A 20,847-nucleotide genomic window follows, 5' to 3' on the forward strand; every position below is an offset into this window, starting at 1 on the left:
TTGAAAACCCTACTGTTCTCTGGCCCAGGGTACCAGTCTGTCTCTTCTGTTTCTTCATGCCCTGTGCAAACCTGTTCCATCCCTTAATTAAGTCCTTCTCAAATGATTCTAGTGTTTACTATTTCACCTATTTTCTCCTGGGGTCAACTTATACCATGTTGACCCAGGAATCTCTTACGGAATTTGTCAGAGGGGTTCGTATTAAACATAAAAACTGAAAATATTTTTCCTAAAAACTATTCTGTTTTTGCGTCTCTAGATTCTGCTTTGCTGTTAATATGGATACAAGATAGATTGCCTACTGTATCTATTTTTTTAATTAAAAATTATAGGTGGTGGAGAATTTTGTTGATCAGAGTAAGGCCTTCAGCTCACTCTAATGTGTCTGGCGCTAGTTCTTTCTCTTTAAAAACATATTTTGGTACCAAAGCTGGAATGTTGATGTTTTGTTTTAGTGAGTCTTAGGCGTCCTACTTTTGAAGTTCTGAAATGAACCAGGTATATGACAATGAATATTCAAGGAAACCTGTATTCTTTTTACTATTTAACTTTCTAAACCTTTTATTGAAGGTTCAGCATTCATTTTGAAACTTGCAAAGTATGGGTTATTGATCACAGAGCATTCATTGTTTCTTCTTTAAACTCTTCCATTAATGCCCAAGTTGTGCTTCACTGGGACTTGTTATGAGCATATGTAAATATTCCAGGATTGTTACTGTTGGTGGCACATCTCACATGATAACTGTGAAAAAGCTTCTGATGGAATAATTGATATATGAACAGTATTGTAGGACTATTCATAGAAAAATATGTGGATCAAATAAAAGAAATACAAACTTTAATAATTTGGGTTTCCTTGCTTTCTTTTGTTCAGGATAAGCTCAATTCCAGAATTCTCCTTACCTGCTATAGTAGAATGATGGTTTATCATGGCTCCTTTACTGTTTTTGGAAAAGTGCTGTTATAAAACATGTTTTTAAAGAAATTTTTACTTTTTCTCTCTTTTCTCCCAATTAACATGCAGATTATTTAAGTTTTTTAGTGAGATTCTAATTCAAATCTCAATTGAGAGGCAAGATTTCTCTAGTTGAGGCTCAAGTTCAAAGTCAAGTTTTGGCTTCAGTTTTGATTTTGTGGTAGCTGAAATGATGTAGTACCACATCTTGAGAAATTTAAAGTTTATGTCTTATAAAAGAACATTGGGGTTTGGAAAGGCCCTGTTTTAATGTTGAGTTGCAGTCAGCCTTGGGTACTGGGATTACCAGTCTCTGAAGTGGAAGTTTGCAGATGGATCCTTAATGGACCCTGAATTCCCCTTCTCTGGATTAGCAGTGTGCAATTTCAGAGAACAGCCATTGTGAAGGATCAGATCTTGTGGTTAGAGACAACTGTATTGGTAGCATGGCTTCATTTTGCTCTTACAAATGACCTTGTGATCAGCTGGCGACAGAAAAATGAAGTCCTTCTCTTTGATGGTGGCTCGCTGATAAGCCAGGTTTCTCCTCTTTGTGAGCAAACTAATCAGTGTGATGGCAAGTGGGTGTTAGGCATTGGGTCTTATAAGGAAACATTTCTCCAAGCTGTAGGCTTCATCTGGGAGAGGCATCTGTGGTGGAAGTGGCAAAATAAAACTGGCCTTGTCAGAATTTGATAGGTCCACTCACGTCTTTCAGCTTCAATCTTCTCATTGTTTATATGAGAATGTCTGTAAAATGTGTTGGTATTAAAATTAAATGAGCAAATATAAGGGGGTTCATAAATATAAACAAGTATGAGATGGCATTACAGTAGGAGATGTAGAGAGAAATTCAGCAAAAGAGAGATGAAAATAAAAATGGAAGAGAGGAAAATATTAGTTGAAAGGTGGAATCTTATTTTCTGAGTGTTTGCTTTTATTTTTTGCTTTTATAGGATTTTGTAGCCAGTTTTTGCATAATCAAAATTATTTCATGAGTGGCTCATTGCAGCAGTTACAGTATGAAACAGATTATATACCTCTCAATGAGAAGCCACAGGATCTTTCCACTATTAACGCCAACCCTCCTTTATGTCTCATTCTGCACTCTAGGGTGAATAAGGCCTGGTGCTAAGAACACATGCTGAGAAAAACAAATCAAATGCCTTCAAACATTATTTATCACAGATACAGACTAGGGAAATGGATGTTTAGAATTCTAAAATAGTTGGAATATGTTCAGTAGTTTACACATTATTAGAAGTCACATGTTGTGACTTTATTATAGGGATTTAGAATTTATAGCTTAGCGTTATAAACCCTTTTCAGATGATCTGGTCATTCTCAGTTGTATTGGTGCCTTTAATTGTTGCTCAATTTTGTTTTCATAAACATGCCAGTAGTATTGCTACATGTAATTAAGTATATACGTGTTCATTTTCCTTAAGTGTTATTTATATAATTGATGGAAAATATATTGGGTGACTATAGTTTTTTTGTAAAATTAATGCAGAATTTTCACCATTAGACTAAAGAGTCTAAACTCTTTAGACTTTTATACTCAATAACACTGCTGAACATTTTTTTAAAATTTATTTTTATTTTTACTTATTTGTTTTTTAAGATAGCATGCATGAGCGAAGGAGAGGGACACAGGGACAGAGAGAGAGAGAGAGAGAGAGAGAGAGAATGAGAATTCTAAGCAGGCTTCATGCTTAGCATGGAGCCAGATGCAGGGCTCAATCCCATGACCCTGGGACCATGACCCGAGCCAAAATCAAGAGTTAGATGCTCAACTGACTGAGCCACCCAGGCGCCCCACCTCTGATCATTTTTATCTAGGCTGTAAGGTGATAGTGATAGAGGAATTGATGACAAATGACATTAATTAGAATATGGGATGTATCAGACTTACCTCCCAAAGTAAGAAGTTTCCCTTTGAGGTGGTCATCCATCCTCTCTGTGGAGGCTTCCTGGCCCTCTCAAGGCATTCTGTTATTTTGTCTGACTACGCCACTGAAACTGGTTGAGTTATTGGCCTATACTTTACCCAAACTCAATTTTAGCCTTTGTTTTCATCTTATTTGACTTTTCCATAGCACGTGACCACTCTTCCCATCTTGAAAAACTACCTTGTCTTGGCTGCCACACCCTCACACTCTTGGAAGGAGTTGCTATACTTATTGTCTCTATTTCCTCACTTCACATTACTTCTTCAGCACACTTACACTGGACTTTCAGAATAGCTTTTATCAAGGTCTTCTCTGGCCAGAGCCATTAGTCAGTTCCCCATCCTCATTTTATTCAACCTCTCCATCCTTGAAACATGATCTTCTTTTCTCCTCATAACACCATACTCACCTCTGTTTTCTTCCAACTCTTTGGCTATTTCTCAGGCCTCCAAATACTAGAAGGTCACAGAACTCTGCCTTTGGCCCTCTTCTTGGTCTTTAAGGTCTTTATTGATTTAGCTATTTGTCTTATCTATACTAGAATGTAAGCCTCTTGTGAGCAGGCACTGTTTTCTGTCTTGTTTGTACTTTTATCTCTGGTGCCCAGAAAAAGCTGAGATAGTAGGTGCTAGTTGATTGGCTACACTTTCCATCACTCTTCACATGATATGGATTTGAGTGTCCTAGTTCCCTATAGTTTTCCCAAGATTGTAGTCAGTAGTTCTGTGATCACTTTGAGCATTACTTTAGTATCCTGGAGTACTGTTCATATCTCACTCACTCATGTTCTGTTTCCCACTAAGGATACTACCTCTTTGTAGCAAATAGAAACTGGAGTCTTTTGCTGTGTTGTTGGTGCCTCCATCATTATCCCCCGTGATTAGTCACTTTGCTTGTTGTGGTGTTGCCTACCCATTTCTTTTCAAACATTCACCTTTTAACTACCTTGGGGGGTGATGGTTACCCTTGGCTCTAGTCTCCCTCTTAAAATCTGTCAGATTACTCTGAGAATGCTGAGAATAATCTGAATTCCTTCATGAAAGGATTTTGAGCCAGGAATCCCAGCTGCCAGCATTCTTTAAGTCACTGTTTCCTGCGACACACATTCAGGGCCCTCTCTAGTTTGTCTGTAGTCCATTTTCCAGGCTGTTTGGCCCAGCACTACCTGTAACCTGTGCTTTAGCAAAAATGAGTTACCTTGTACTCCACACCTGTGCTTCTTCATCTCCCTGCTTTGCCTTGTGCAGTTACTTGAAATATCTTCTGTGTCCAAGCTCTACTTACTTCAAGGCCTTTTCAGCTGCCTTGGTTTGGTGAAGATTTATCTGCTCACCTTAAACTTGAAGTAATCTCTCTCTCCTCTGAAATTCCTAGTTATCTTTGCCTTAATTATAGTGCTTAGACTTTTCTTTCTTGTGTTTGCTTATGTCTGATATCTCTTGTAGGTCATTGAAGACAAATGCTTGGCCCTTGCCTTGTGTTCAATAAATATTGAAGGAATGAAAGAGACTTGGACTCATTTAAAGAAACTAAATGCCCTTTTACTATTTACTTACCTATCCTGGGTGTCAGATCTCTTTTAATTGTGTTTATTCTTCCATTTCCAAGTTAATAACAGCTAACATTTGAATGTAATGCTTTACTTTTCACAAAGCAGTGTACATGTTATCCTGTTTGACTCCCCCTCACATCCCCTCAGCAGTTCAATAAGGAGATATAAGCTACAGAATAGGATAGAAATCAAGGTGCAGAGGCTGTTCCTTTAGTTAAGTGGCTACTTTGGCTATTCTGCCCCAGTCACTGGTCCTGAAACTTATCCCTTCTATTGAGTTGACTCTTCTTAGCAGCTCCATTTTATGGAGTTACCTGTTTGAAGTTACCCAGCTGGTATCTCAGTCAGATTTGCAACCCGAATTTGAGGTATGGAAGAAGGAAGAATAGCATGTGGGTGCCAAAAAAGAATATGTAAGAAATTTATCTTTACTATTTTGAAGACGTTGTAGAGGTTTTCTTTTAAATGTTTTCCTTAGTTTTTAAGGATTAAAATAGACTTGATTTCTACAACCCTCTGTCACTTCTTTCTTTTATGGCTCATAAGAGTCTCTTTTCTGAAATGTCATTAATTTTACTGGCCCCTGAAGGATGTTACTCACTCTTAATGAGTCCTGAGGGTCTTTGGGATATTAGTCTCATTTTAACTCTTCCTGGCATAATTGGATCAATGTGATGTTTTTGGCTTAATTGGTTTCAGTTTGTCAGAGGAGAAAGACATTTTCCTTGATGCTGTGCTGTGTCTTTATCTCCCAAGACTCCTCACAGAAATAAAATTTTTCAGAGTCAGCAATTCTTGAGCTCTCCTAGAGGTGTTAGATACAGCCACTGGTGGGAAATTGTCCAGGGCAGCCAGAGGTAGGTTATCTGGGATATGTGTGTTGAATTTTCACATCCTCAAAATAACTTCTTCCCCATTCTGTCAGTATTTACAGAATTGTCTACATGAGTTGTTTCTGTAAATTTCTCTATAATCTTTTTATATAGATCCTTTCATTTTTTAAAATGTTTTTATTTATTTTTGAGACAGAGAGAGACAGAACATGAGCAGGGGAGGGGCAGAGAGAGAAGGAGACACAGAATCTGAAGCAGGCTTCAGGCTCTGAGCTGTCAGCACAGAGCCCATTGCGGGGCTTGAACTCACAGACTGTGAGATCATGACTTGAGCTGAAGTTGGATGCTTAACCGACTGAGCCACCCAGGCTCCCCTTCTTTCATTTTTTTTTAAATTGCACACCTAATACAGAGAATGCCTAGAAAGTAAAGCAGCTGTTCAATTTAGTGGCATTTACTTAAAAACATTTTTTGAAGGTTCTACACAGTGCAATTCCTTTGTATGTCTCAAGCAATTAGTATTCTTTTGTTGTAAAAAGATGATATCCAGTAGTACTTTCACTTTTGTGTGCATACGAAACTTGGAGTACCTGTATAAAATGTAGAAGTTGGCTTCCACTCCTCTGCACATGCATTTTGTGGCAAGCATCTTAGAGTATTCTGATGCCTGTAATCCTCTGAATACATATTGAGATATGTACACTACTGCAGTCTTATCCTTTGCCTGTGACTACTGTCATCTTCTGTTAGAATCCTTCAGGATACCACAGGCAATTACAGTTTCCTGACATCCTGGTCTGCAGGTGTTTGGATTACTTTGTTTCCCTTCCTTTGTCATCCCTTCTGCTCCCCGCCCTCCCCCCCAACCCCTGTAATGGGTGCAGCAGACATTGCTGGATACTTACCTTGTTTCACCATCTAGGTCACCCCCACCCTCCTCCCTGCTACCTGCAGTGTGAAACTAACATCACCTCATTATAGTAGGTTTATAGTTGCTCAAAGTGGTATATATTGAACAAAATGATTTTCGTGAGAAATATAGTGGTTAACATTTAGTGATACATAACAAATAGAGCTGTGAGATTTAAAGTTAAAAAATGGTCATGGTAATTAATGTTTTACTTAGAAATACTTTTCATTAGTTAATAAATATACTTTTATGCACTCAATAAATGACCGTCAACTAAACATTCATGCTTGATAATAATTTTCTCCATATTAGTAAATATTATTCTTGAATATTAGTTTCTTGGGGCTGTGGATGCCAGTAAGCACTATCATATCTTAATTGAAGTCTTTTCTGGGAAAAATGTTTGCTGCAGAGCTAATATAAGAATTATATCAGCCTATAAGAAAATAACCAATTAATTCTCTAAAGGTACTGCCAATTACAAATAAATCTTAAGTAATATTGTGGCCAGGGCCCTGGCTGGACGCTTCAGGGTAGACAGAGTTGCTTGAGAACAGAACAGGTACTTGAGGTTTAGCAGGCAAATGAGTTCCTATATGTGTAGCTATCACTAAATCACTCATGCCCTGAAGAGTACAAATACTGTGAGAGAGATTCCATCATAGTGTTTGGGGATTGAGTAAGAGGGATGAGTTGGATGCCATCAGGAAAATACTTCATGAAAAATGTTGGATTCTAACAGATATGTGGGTACACAATTGGTGGGGTCATGTCCATCAGACAAAAAGCTGCAGTCAAAGTACAGAGAAGGGAAAGTATATGATGTGACCTGTGACCATCCTGGTTCTCTGGTGCATAGACTTTGGGAAATAAGTTTTGGGAACATATTCTTATGGCCTACAATACAGGGCTTTAAGGAGGAATTTTGAAGCAATCCATAAGCCTAGGAATACCCAACTCCCCCCTCCCCCCCTCCCCGGCCCCTTTTAATCCCTCAGTTTGGGGCCCTCAGGAAGAAGTTTGTTGAAAAAGTGCACGTTTGGGGGGAGGAGGGGAAGATGGCAGTGGAGTAGGAGGACCCTAGGCTCACCTTATCTCACAAATACAACTAGATTACTATCAATTCATCCTAAATACCCCAGAAATTGACCTGAAGACTGGTAGAAAAAACTCCACAACTACAGGGAGAGAAGAGGCCACATCAAAAAGGTAAGAAGTACGTAGGTGCAATTTAGGAGAGAAATGGATTGTGCCCACCAAGGTAGGGAGGGAGCCATCATTGCAGAGAAGAGGGAGAGATGGGAGTGCATGGGGAAAATGAAACCCCATAGCAATTGGATTGGAAAAGTAAGAGGAGCTGAATTTTGTGAGTTCTGGCAACCAGCAGGGCTTAAATCCTGGAGTTCTAAAGGTTAGTGGGCTTGGCTCAAGGAGTACCTGGAGAGCATTGGGACTGCTTTTGGAAGGAAGGCAGGCAAACAACCTGTGGACATACAACATGGAAACAGAAATCTCAAGAGTGTGTGGGGCATTTAGTGGGGAGGTTATTTGCTCTTCTTGGAGTGTGTCCCAGAGAGGCAGCATTCACAGAGACCCCTTTGGAAACAAAGGAATAAGCAGGTACCATTTCCCTTCCCCACCCCTCAGCATAAACTCAGAACTACCTAACAGGAATCAGCCTAGCTCTGACACTTGCTAAATAACTTGTTTACACCAAGCCCTGCCTACCTAACCCCTGCTTTGGTGGAATGACCCTTCCTAGTCATGCTTGCCTCAGTCCCAGTACTGCAGTTCCCTTCCCCCAGAAGTCCAGCCCAAACCCCCATCAAAACCTCGTCTTGCAAACTGGGAGGTTTGTGGAGCCTCAATTCCAGTGGTGGTGGTGATAGGTCTCATTTCACAGGCAGACCAGAGTACACTTAGTTAAAAATATGACACATTCAGATTAGGGACCAAACACTGTCCACAACAGGCAGAGAGAGAGAGACTCTGCAGATGACTGGCCTGAGGGACAAAATTGCAGAACACATGCAGCACACATTAAAAACACTCCTGGAAGTGCCAGGCCCTAGGGAACAGAAGATATTACATGGCATGGCACTACAAGACATCTTCAAAAGGCCATTACCCTCAAGAACAAAAGATGTAGCTGACTTTCCTAACACACAGAAATGGGCACAGAGACTTAGACAAATTGAGAAAACAGAGAAATTTGTCTCAACTGGACAAGGCCACAACCAAAGATCTAAGTGAAAGATACAAGTAATAGGCCTGATTGGGCTGCCTGGGTGGTTCAGTCGGTTGAGCATTCAACTTTGGCTCAGGTCATAATGTCCTGGTTTGTGAGTTCAAGCCCCACATTGGATTTGCTGCTGTCAGTACAGAAGACCACTTTGGATCCTCTGTACCCTCTCTCTGCCCCTCCCCTGCTTGTGCTCTCTCTTTCTCAAAAATAAACATTAAAAATTAAAAAAAAATAAGTAAATTAAAAAAGTTTTTAATGTTTATTTGTGTGTGTATGTGTGTGTGTGTGTGTGTGAGAGAGAGAGAGAGAGAGAGAGAGAGAGAGAGACAAAGAGGGAGGGAGAGACAGAGTGTGAGCAGGGGAGGGGCAGAGATAGAGGGAGACACAGAATCTGAAGCAGGCTGCAGGCTCTGAGCTGTCAGCACAGAACCCAACATGGGACTCGAACCTGCCAACCATGAGATCATGACCTGAGCCGAAGTCGGATGCTCAATGGACTGAGACACCCAGGCACCCGTATTTAAAGTAATGATGGTAAGGATACACACTGGACTTGAGAAAAGAGTGGAAGACATCAGTGAGACCCTTAATACAGAGATTAAAAAAAGAACCAATTAGACATAGCGCAAAAAATGAGATTAGAAACACACTTAGTGTAATGAACAGCAGGCGGGAAGAAACAGAGGAACAAATCACCTAGAAGACAGAGTGATGGAAAGTAATCAAGCTGAACTAAAGGAGAAAAAAGAATTTTGCACAATGAGAGTAGACTTAGGGAAATCAGTCACTCCATCAAATGTAATAACATTTGTATTATAGAAGTCCCAGAAGAAAAAAAAAAAGAGAGAAAAGGGGCAGAAAATATATTTGAAGAAATAATAGCTGAGAACTTTCCTTACCTGGGGAAGGAAACAGATATCCAGATCCAGGAGGCACAGGAAACCCACAGCAAAATCAACAAAAGCAGATCCACACTAAGACATATTGTAACTAAATGTGCAATATAGCAGTAAAGAAAATATTTTAAAAGCAGCAAGACAAAAGAAGACAGTAAGATACAAAGGAAATGCCATAAAGCTGTCAGAGGATTTTCCAGTAAAAACTTTCCAAGTCAAAATAGAGAGACATGATATATTCAAAGTGCTGAATGGGAAATATCTGCAGCCAAGAATACTCTATCCAGCAAGGCTATCATTCAGAATAGAAGGAGAGAGAGAGAGTTTCTCAAAAGCTAAAGAAGTTCATGATCACTAAATCAGCCCTGCAAGAAATATTAAAGGGGACTCTTTGAGTAGAAAGGGGAGACCAAAGTGACAATATGCAGGTAGGAAACAGAATAGCACTAAAAATGAATATTTCTATGAAAAAATAAGTCAAGGAACTTACATGTAAAATAAAGTATGTAAAGTACAACAATGAATGCCTAAAACATGGGGAGGAGAAGAGAAAAGAATGGGATCAAACTTAACCATCAACTTAATATAGACTGCTATATGCAGAAGAGGTTATATACAAACCTAATGTTAACCATATATCACAAACTGCTAATATGCAAAGAATAAAGAGAAAGAAATCCATATATATCAATAAAAAATCAGCAAACCATGAAAGAAAGACAAGAAAGGATCAGAGAATATCTTAAGAAATAAGCAGAAAACAAATAATAAAATGACAATAAATATATAGCTATCAATAATTACTTTGAATGTAAATGGACTAATGCTTCAATCAAAAGACATAGGGTGACAGAATGGATAAAAAGACAAGACCCATTTATCTGCTGTCTGCATGAGACTCATTTTAGATCTAAAGACACCTGCCAGTTGAAAGTGAGGGGATGGAGAAACATCTATCACACAGATAGATATCCAAGAAAGCTGGCGTAGCAATACTTAATAGCATACAAACTAGATGTTAAAACAGACTGTAACAAGAGACAAAGAGGGACACTGTATCACAGTAAAGGGGACAATCCAACAAGAAGATAAAATAATTGTGAATATTTATGCACCTAACATGAAAGTAGCCAAATACATAAAGCAGTTAATAATAAACATAAAGGAACTCATTGATAATAATACAGTAATACTAGGGGAGTTTAATACCTGATTTGAATCAGTGGACAGATCATCTAAACAGAAAGTCAACAAAGAAACAGTGGCTTTTCTGAATGTATCTGTTAAGTCCACCTGGTCCTGTGTATCATTCAAAACAATGGCTTTGAAATTCCATCCTAAAACAACAGAGTACACATCCTTTTTAAGTGCACATGGAACATTCTCCAGGGTAGGTCACATATTAGGCCACAAAACAAGCCTCAAAAATTCAAAATGATTGAAGTCGTACCATGCATTCTTTTCCCACAATGCTATGAAACTTGAAGTCAGCCACAAAAAAAAAAAAAAAAAAAAAAAAAAAAAAAAAAAAAAAGCCAGAAAGACCACAAACACATGGAGGTTAAATAACATGCTATTAACTGTGAATGGGTCAACAAGAAAATAGAAGAAGAAATTGGAAAGTATATGGAAACAGGAGAAAATGAAAACACAACAGTCCAAAACCTCAGGGATATAGCAAAAGCAGTTTTAAGAGGGAAGTTTAAAGCAATACAGGCCTATCTCAAGAAGCAAGAAAAATCTCAAACCTCACCTTACACTTAAAGGTCCTAGAACAAGAACAACAAACAAAACCCAAACCTTGCAGAAGGAAGGAAATAATAAAGATTAGAGTAGAAATAAATGATGCAGATACTAAAAATACAGTAGAACAGATCAATGAAACCGGGACCTGGTTCTTTGAAAAAATGAATAAAATTGATAAGCCTCTTGCCAGACTTATCAAGAAAAAAAGAGAAAGGGCTCAAATAAATTCACAAATTAGAGAAGACAAATAACAACCACCACCTCAGAAATACAAACAATCATAAGAGAATATTATGAAAAAGTGTATGCCAAAAAATCTGGCAACCTAGAAGCAATCGATAAATTCCTAGAAACATATGAACTACCAAAACTGAATCAGAAAGAAATAGAAAATTTGAACAGATCCATAACCAACAAGGAAATGGAATGAGTAATCAAAAAACTCCCAACAAACAAAAGTCCTGGACCAGATGGCTTCACAGGGGAATTTTACCAAATATTTAAAGATGAGTTAATACCTATTCTACTCAAACTATTCCAAAAAATAGAAGAGGGAGGAAAACTTTCAAATTCTTTCTATGAGGCCAGCATTACCCTGATACCCAAGCCAGATAAAGACACCAGGAAAAAAGAGATGTACAGGCTAATAGCTCTGATGAACATAAAATCTCCAACAAAACACTAGCAAACAGGATCCAACAATATGTAAAAAAAAATCATTCACCACCATCAAGTGGGATTTATTCCTTGGTTTTAAGGGTTGCTCTGTATTCACAAATTAATCAACGTGATACATCACATCAATAAGAGAAAGGATGGGGGGCCTTAGTCAGTTGACCATCTGACTTCAGCTCAGGTCATGATCTCATGGTTTGTGAGTTCGAGCCTTGCATCAGGCTCTACACTGACAGTGTGGAGCCTTCTTGCACTTCTCTCTCTCTGCCCCTCCCCCAGTCTCACGCTGACTTGTTCTCTCTCTCTCTCTCTCTCTCTCTCTCTCTCTCAAAATAAATAAACTTAAGAAAATAAGAGAAAAGATAAAAACCATTTGATCATTTCAGTAGACACAGAAAAAGCAGTTGACAAAGCACAATGTCTATTCATGATAAAACCCCTCAACAAAGTAGGTTTAGAGGAAACATACCTCAATATAATAAAGGCCATTTATGAAAAACCCACAGCTTTTCATTCTTCTTGTTCTTAATGGGGGAAAAACTGTGAGCCTTTTCTCTAATGTCAGGAACAAGACAAGGATGTCCAGTCTCACCACTTTTTTTCAACATAGTATTGGAAGTCCTAGCCACAGCAGTCAGAGAAGAAAAATAAATAAAAGGCATCCAAACCAGCAAGGAAGAAGTCAAACTTTCACTATTTGTAGATGATGTGATACTATATATAGGGAAAGTCTAAAAGACTCTACCAAAAACCTCATAGAACTGATAAATTAATTCTATAGAGTTGGAGGATACAAATCAATGTACAGAAATCTGTTGCATATCCATACACCAATAACGAAGCAGCAGAAAAAGAAATTAAGAAAACAATCCCATTTACAATTACACCAATAATAATAAGATACATAGGAATAAACCTAACCAAAGATGTGAAAGACCTGTACCCTGTAAAGTATAAAACATTGATGAAAGAAATTGAAAAGGACACAAAGAAATGGAAAGATATTTCATGCTCATGGATTGGAAGAGCAAATATTGTTAAAATGTATACTACCCAAAGCGATCTACACATTTAATACAATCTCTATAAAAATACCAACAGCATTTTTAACAGAACTAGAACAAAGTATCTTAAAATGTGTAGGGAACTATGAAAGACCCTGAATAGCCAAAGCAACCTTGAAAAAGAAGAGCAAAGCTGGAGGCATCATGATTCCGACCTCAAGTTATATTACAAAGCTGTAGTAATCAAAACAATATGGTACTGACACAAAAATAGACACAGAGATCAATGGAACCCAGAAATAAGCCCACAATTATTTGGTCAACTAATATTCAACAAAGCAGGAAAGAATATCCAGTGAGAAAAAGACAAGTCCCTTCAACAAGTGATGTTGGGCAAACTGGACAGCAACATACAAAAGAATGAAACCAGACCACTTTCTTACATTGTACACAAAAATAAATTCAAAATGGATTAAAGACCTATGTGTGATGATTGAATCCATTAAAATCCTAGCAGATAACACAGGCAGTAACTTTGACATCAGCTGTAGCAACTTTTTTCTAGATATGTCTCCTGAGGCAAGGGAAGCAAAAGCAAAAATAAACTATTGAGACTACATCAAAATAAAAAGTTTCCGCACAGTGAGGAGACAATCAACAAAAGTAAAAGGCAATGTGCAGAGTGGGAGAAGAAATTTGCAAATGATATATCTGACAAAGGGTCAATATCCAAAATATATAAAGTACTTGTAAAACTCAGCACTCAAAAACTAAAGAATCCAGGCGTGTCTGAGTGGCTCAGTCAGTTGAGCATCCAACTGTTGATTTCGGCTTAGGTCATGATCTTACAGTTTGTGGGATCGAGCTGTCAGCATGGAACCCACTTGGGATTCTCTCTCTCCTCTCTGCCCTTCTCCCATTTGCACTTGCATGCTCTCTCTCAAATAAATAAACAAACAGACAAAACCCACTAAAGAATCAAGTTAAATGGGCGGAAGACATGGACAGACATTTCTCCAAAGAAGATATACAGACACATGGAAGGATGCTCATCATCATTTCCCATCAGGAAAATGCAGATCAAAACTACAATGGGATGTCATCTCACAAATGTCGGAATGGCTGAAGTCAACTATATAAGAAACAACACATGTTGGGAAAGATGTGGAGAAACGGGAACCCTCATGCACTGTTGGTGGGAATGCAAACTGGTAGTCATTGTGGAAAACAGTATGGAGGTTCCTCAAAAAGTTAAAAATAGAACTACCATCCAGCAATTGCACTAATTGGTATTTACCAAAAGAATGTAAAAACATGAATTTAAAGTGATACATGCACCCATATGTTTATAGCAGGATTATTTACAATAGCCATATTATCGAAGCAGCCCATGTGTCCGTTGATTGATAAATGGATAAAGAAGAGGGGATCTATACACACACACACACACACACACACACACACACACACACACACAGCAATATTATTCACCCGTAAAAAAGAATGAAATCTTGTCATTTTCAATGACATGGATGGAGCTAGAGAGTATTATGTGCAGTGAAATAAACCAGAGAAACACAAATACCATATGATCTCATTCATATGTGGAATTTAAGAACAAAACAAGTGAAGAGAAAGAAAGAGAGACAAACCAAGAAACAAACTCCTAACTCTAGAGAACAAACTGATGGTTACCAGAGGGGAGGTTGGTGTGGGAATGGGTGAACTAGGTGATGGGGATTAAGGAGTGCACCTGTTGTGATGAGCACTGGGTGATGTATGGAATTGTTGGATCAGTATATTGTACACTTGAAACTAATATAACTGTATATTAACTAATTGAAATTATTATAATAAATACTTAGAAAAAAGTATTCATTTGTAGCATAGAGAGTCTAGAGAGAGAGATGCTACAAAGTATACAATGGAGACAATCATAGCAGTAGCAGTGGGCACTGTTCAATCCTCTCATTTAACCCTTATACCACTTACTTGAGGTAGGAGGAAATTGAAGCAAAGAGGTGAAATGTCTCCCCCTGGTTGGTGCACACCCAAAGGAACAGAGCCAAAGTGTAACCTGTTTGTGACTATTTCCATAATTCATGAGATCTGAATCATAGAATGATTTTCGTCTCTAGAAGACATTTAACAATGTTTGGGGACATTTTTGAATGTCATGAATGGGACATGCCACTGGCATTTAGTTAAAAGAGGCCATGGGTGCTGCTAAGCATCATATGATACACAGGACAGTGCTCTACCTCAAAAAATTATTTGGCCCCAGAATGTGAATTGTGCAGTGATGGTATTAAGTGTACTACCACACTTTGTCACCACCCTTAACCAGAATCCTATTAAGTTTTCCTCTTAGCTGAAGAGCTAATTTAAGTAAAAGACAATTTATCTTATTCTTAATTTTTTTAAATGTCCAGGCTGTGTAGTGAGTTAATTTACATATACCTTCAGTAGTAAAATATCAGAGTATTTTAATTCCATAAGAAATGTGTATCTCATGTACTAATGCTGTGTTTAAAAAGCTTCAGATAGACTATCAGCATAAATTGAATCAGCTTTTCTAAAGCACATTCTAGAATTCTCCTGTGGGAACAGTAGGCATTAGGATGTTAACTTTAGAAAGCCTTTAGTAGATTCTGACAGGTAATTACGTGGACATGTTCTAAATCCCTTGGTTTCTTTAATTCTGTGGGTGGTGCCGAAGGGAAAGATAAATACTAGCATTACCTATTTGAAGCCGATCCTAGTTATCTGCTGCATGCACTGCTAGGGAGGAGCATAGCTACCACTGGTTGGAATGAAACAGATTTAGGAAAGGAATGGCGTGGACCACGTTCAGGGCTGACTTTCCTCATGGAAAGAAGTGATGCTGATGAACAGTGTTCTTCTGGGAACCTGGTTCTGTAAACAACATTTAGACTAAAGTTTTATGCACAATTTTTAAAAAGAATGATGTGTTAATAAACTTTAAAAGGGGAAATACATTCCCTTCCAGTATAGTTGGACCTGATGGTAATTTAATATTTACTTAGGTGTAGTTTTACTATACATGTAAGACAGTGTATAAATCTCAAGAAAAACATTTTCATCAAGAACATCAAAAAGCTTGGCAGTAAAATAAAGACAGAACGTGATGGCAAGGATTTTGGCATGTTTGTTTTTAGAATGAATGGTTCTTTGAATTATAATTTTTTCAGCTCTTCCCTGTGGTAAAGCTCATTGTTAAAACCAGACTTGGATAATTTTTTCTAAAATGAAATTTCAATACTGGTATATATCCTCCTCTAATTTTTAAAGAGAACTATAAGTGAATATAATGTGATACTTTTCTAAAATTTAAGATTTTATAACCAAGTTGAGGCTACTTGTTAATATTCAGGATTTTTAAAAATAATATTTTAAGTATTTGAAGTGTGCCTGTATTCCTACTTGTCCAATTTCTTATAACCACTATTTAAAAATTTTTTTTAAATATTTATTTTTTGAGAGACATAGGGAGACACAGCATGAGTGGGGAGGGCAGAGAGAGAGAAAGGGAGAGACAGAATCTGAATCAGGCTTCAGGCTCTGAGCTGTGAGCACAGAGCCTGACGTGGGGCTCGAACCCATGAACCTGAGATCATGACTTGAGCTGAAGTCGGACACTCAACCGTCTGAGCCACCCAGGCGCCCCATAGCCACTATTTTTTATTCTGAAAATCATCTAGGACTTAATCTTTATTAGAAAGTATGGTATAAAACAAAAGAGATTATAAAAGTGCCTTTAAATATTTTACATTAATAAATCTCTTTGTAGTTTATGTAATTACTTTTGCCATTGAACAGCATAACTTCTTGCAGGTAATTACTTGCTGGATAGGAAAAAAAAGTCTTGATTCCTTTCAGTAAGGAATGTATATGCCAGACATAATGCTTAAATTTTTTGAAGATACTATGAAAGTGGATGAAAAAATAATAGTTTAAAAAATGTCAGCTTCCTGTTTAATAAAACCTATTGAATTACACTAGCAGACAAGTATACTTATGTTTAAGATTTCACATATTTTAGGAACACCTAGGTAGCCCAGTTGGTTGAGCATCCAACCTTTGATTTTGGCTCAGGTCATGATCCCAGGATTGTGGGATCGAGCCCTGTGTTGGGCTCCATGCTGAATGTGGAGCCTTCTTGGGATTCTCTCTCTCTCTCTCTCTCTCTCTCTTTCTCTTCCTCTCTCTCTGTCTCACTTTCTTTCTCTCTCTCTCTCCCCACCCTCTGCTCCTCTCCCCTGCTCTCTCTGTGTGTCTCTAAAAAAAAAAAAAGATTTCACATATTTTATTTGGGTTTAAAAATAAATTTTTATTTATTTTGGCTTTGAAATGAAAACTAGAATTACTTAGAGTTAGAAGGTGGCTCCAACACATGGAGTTTATTCACATCCTTGAGAGAAAAGAAATAAACCTATAACCAGCAACATAAGAAAAAGATATCTTGTGATTTCAAGATATCCAGGTATATGTTTGTGGGTTTTCCTTTTAAACTCCATCACGCACTAAAATGGTGTTTTTACTTAAGTTAGAAAGATTTTCCCCCCACAAAATTATGTAACTTTGTATCCATTTTTAAAACTGTATATGCTATAAAAATTGGAGATCTGTGGGTATGTGTATACATGTGTATATATAAACAATAATACTTCACATGAATTTGATTTGCTAAGCAAATCAGTGCATAGATACATTTATCCATAGATAACAGGGCTTGAGAAAAAGACATTGCCTTTGGATATTTAATATTTTCATTTTTTATTTCAATAAAGTCATCATCTCTTGTGATAGTCCAGATAATACCATCTAAAGATAAACTAAGGTTTTCCAGGCTGAAATTATTCAGCCTGTTCTGTGACGTTTTCTTGCCTTGCTCCTGGTGCTATAGTTGACTGGTTTAGGTTGAACACTCAAGCCTTCTGATGAATAAGAATGTCCCTTATCTGGACTGTTTAGAAAATGGCAGGGTCTATTCTTTGGGAGCCAGTTTGTAGACAGTCTCTATAGCGGAACGATAGTTTGGAAGATACAGAGTGTAGTGGTTAGAGTGAAGGGTTTGAAGTAACACCCGTTTCTGCCACTTAATCACTATGTGCCTTTGATCAGCCACTTATCTGCTCTGTGCTTTAGTTTCCTTGTCTGAGGTAATAATACCCTTTTCAGAGTTATTGTGGGAGGTACCTATGTAAGGGTTTTAATACAGCGCCCAGCACAAAGGAATAAGGAAATTTTGATTAAATACCTGTTACTATTGACCTGATCTGAGGTGCAGATTCTAGACCCGGATCTTACAGTTACTTAAAATTATTTGGCCATTTGAGGAGCCTGGGTGGCTCAGTCAGTTAGGCGTCCAACTCTTGATTTAGGCTCAGGTTGTGACGTCACTGTTGTGGGATTGAGACTCCCACATTGGGAGTGGACATGGCTTAAGATTCTTTCTGCCTTTCTGTGTGTTCCTTCCCTGCTTGTGCTCTCTCTCTCTCAAAACAAACAAACAAACAAACAAACAAACAAACAAACAAAAAACAAACTTAAAATTATTTGGCCATTTTGCCATGTAGACTATATGGAGATCATAGCTGTTTGTATTGGAGAGACAAAAAAAGCAGAATAATTTATTATTGTAGTCAATAGGAAAGAGTCGAATGAAAAGTTTATTGATGTTCATTATATTTACAAGACTTAATGGTGTCGTAACTACCTAGCTTTCAGGGTTTAAAAAAAGAAACTAAATAGATTTCTAGGTTTCAAAAAAGATGCATTCCAGGTTTTAAAAAAGAACCATCATTATCATTATAATCATCAATTAAAGTTATTCCTGCAGAAGCAGTAAAATCTGTAATTTCTTATCAAAAGGCTCTTGCAAACCTCCTGGTTCAAAGTACTTTTTAGGGAGATAATCTTTGTAGCTCACACTGTAAACTTCATGTGCTTTTAGGGTTTAACATTGATCAGTAAAAGTTAAGTGGAAGACTGTAACCCTGGTTTTGTGTTTCTAAATGTATTAAATGTTGAAATGTATTTGTTTGATTTAGAAATTCTACTTCAGCAACTGAATATTGGCTTTTTTGGGGGTGGGTGTTTGTATATGTTTGTTTTTGTTTTGGATCTCAACATGGGAGTTCAAATTCAGATGCTGTAATGAAGGAGGAGTACAAGAGCCTGAGATTTTTATGGGAGGTGAGGAAGAAAGACTTCCTAAATGCAGCAGAAAGAATGGGATCAGGATGTATAGTTTTCTAAGGAAGTTAGAACTGGCAATCTGTACATAGTTTTTCATGTTTACCTGTGTGTTTTTTATTTTTAGTTGAATTTCAGAGTTAAAGTTTGAATCTCTGAAAACAAAAAATGCAAATCAGCTTTTAAAAATAGGTGTCCACTTGGTTGGTGGGAAGGTAAATAGTGGAATGGTGCCTGAGAAATTCTGCTCTATATTGTACATAGCAGTGAAGCCCTGAGGAAGGTATTTACCTTGCCGGGTTACTTAGGGCAGTCAGGTTTTGCTTTGGGGATAATGCAAAATACTTAGTCTTCTTATTTGTAACACAATTGGCTTATTTTTTGTCACAAAAAACAATCTTCACTGTAATACTGTATATCATAGGATATTGTTCTCTCTTGTAGCAGAGCAAACAGTTCTTAACCTACTGTGCCTACATAGCTGTCCCACACTGAGATTCTTCCCCACAGAATAGTAAATTCTCTCCTGAGTCCTGGGAATGGCCCCTCCTCCCTTTTTTTCCTTCTCTGCTGCAGAATAAATGTTTTAAATTTATCATCTCAGTGAATTCTTTCAACATTTTAATAAATTGCTAACATCTTATCTACATAAAATAGAACGTAATTACGCTAATTACATACACAAGGTATTCTCCAGAGCTTCTCCACCAAACCTGTAGCTAGAGGTTTCCATGTTTGCTTGAGTGATATGTATGTGTGTATGTATATATAATTTAATATACAGTTGGCCCTTGAGCAATATGGGGATTAGGGGTGCTGATCCCCTGAGCAGTTGAAAATCCACCTACAACTTTTGACTCCTCAAAAACTTGACTACTAATAACCTACTGTTGAAGCATTACTGATAATACAAACTCAATTAACACATACTTTGTATGTTATATGTATACATACTGTAATCTTAAAATAAATTAAGCTAGAGAATGTTGTTAAGAAAATCATAAGGAAAAAAAGGAGAAAATCATAAGAAAGAGAAAATACCACATTGTATGGTTCTATATTGTATTTATTGAAAAAAATGCACACATATGTGGACCTGTGCAGTTCAAACCCATTGTTCAAGGGTCAACTTTATATTGATATATCACATACACTGAATATATATCATATTTATATATTTGATATATAATATATATTTAATAAATATATTTATTTTATTTCATTACTTCCATGCCATAACACCCATTTTCAGAGAGTTGCTTGTGATCATCCAGAGAATACTCCAACTGGAAAAGACAGGTGATTTTTCTAAGTGAGTAAAACTCAGGTCTAAAACTTCTTCAGGAGAACAAAATGGAACGTAAGTCTTTTGTTCTCTTGTAAAGGAAGTTAATATTTTCTTTGCTCCTTCTATCTAAAGGTTGAAAAGATAGCTTAACAGTATCAAAGAAAGGGAAAATTGAAACCAACCATACAAAGCTGTTTTTGGAAGATATTTTAAATGAGAACAGTCTTCCAAAACTCAGCTGATTTTTTAGTTGGCTAAGCCATCTGTTTGGTTTTTCAGCTGGTGCTGTCTTCCGTCTCCCTGATTTTTATAGCTTCCCCTTGGGAAACCAGGAACCTCCAAATCATCACAGCACTGCAGAGCCCTTTGAAGAGCTGTGTGTGACTTAGAAGTTTGTCAGTCTTCTGTCATATAATTTGGAATGGTTTTACTTCTACAAAACTTGTGCATTTATAAATTTTGGGAAGAGGTCTGAGGAAAGATAGTTAAAATTGTTTTTCCTACACAAGCTTTTATTTTCCAGATATACCAGTAGTAAAATGGTAGCTATTTCATTCAAGTTAATTTACTCA

At 37.3% G+C, this 20,847-nt stretch overlaps 1 protein-coding gene across 11 annotated transcripts in view; it reads left to right on the forward strand.

Moving 5' to 3' along the window:
* Positions 1-20,847, forward strand: part of KDM4C (lysine demethylase 4C) — a 437,278-nt gene that overhangs the window by 170,343 nt on the left and 246,088 nt on the right. The window lies entirely within an intron of this gene.

This window comes from Lynx canadensis, chromosome D4, assembly GCF_007474595.2.
Source record: "Lynx canadensis isolate LIC74 chromosome D4, mLynCan4.pri.v2, whole genome shotgun sequence".
Classification (NCBI taxonomy): domain Eukaryota; kingdom Metazoa; phylum Chordata; class Mammalia; order Carnivora; family Felidae; genus Lynx; species Lynx canadensis.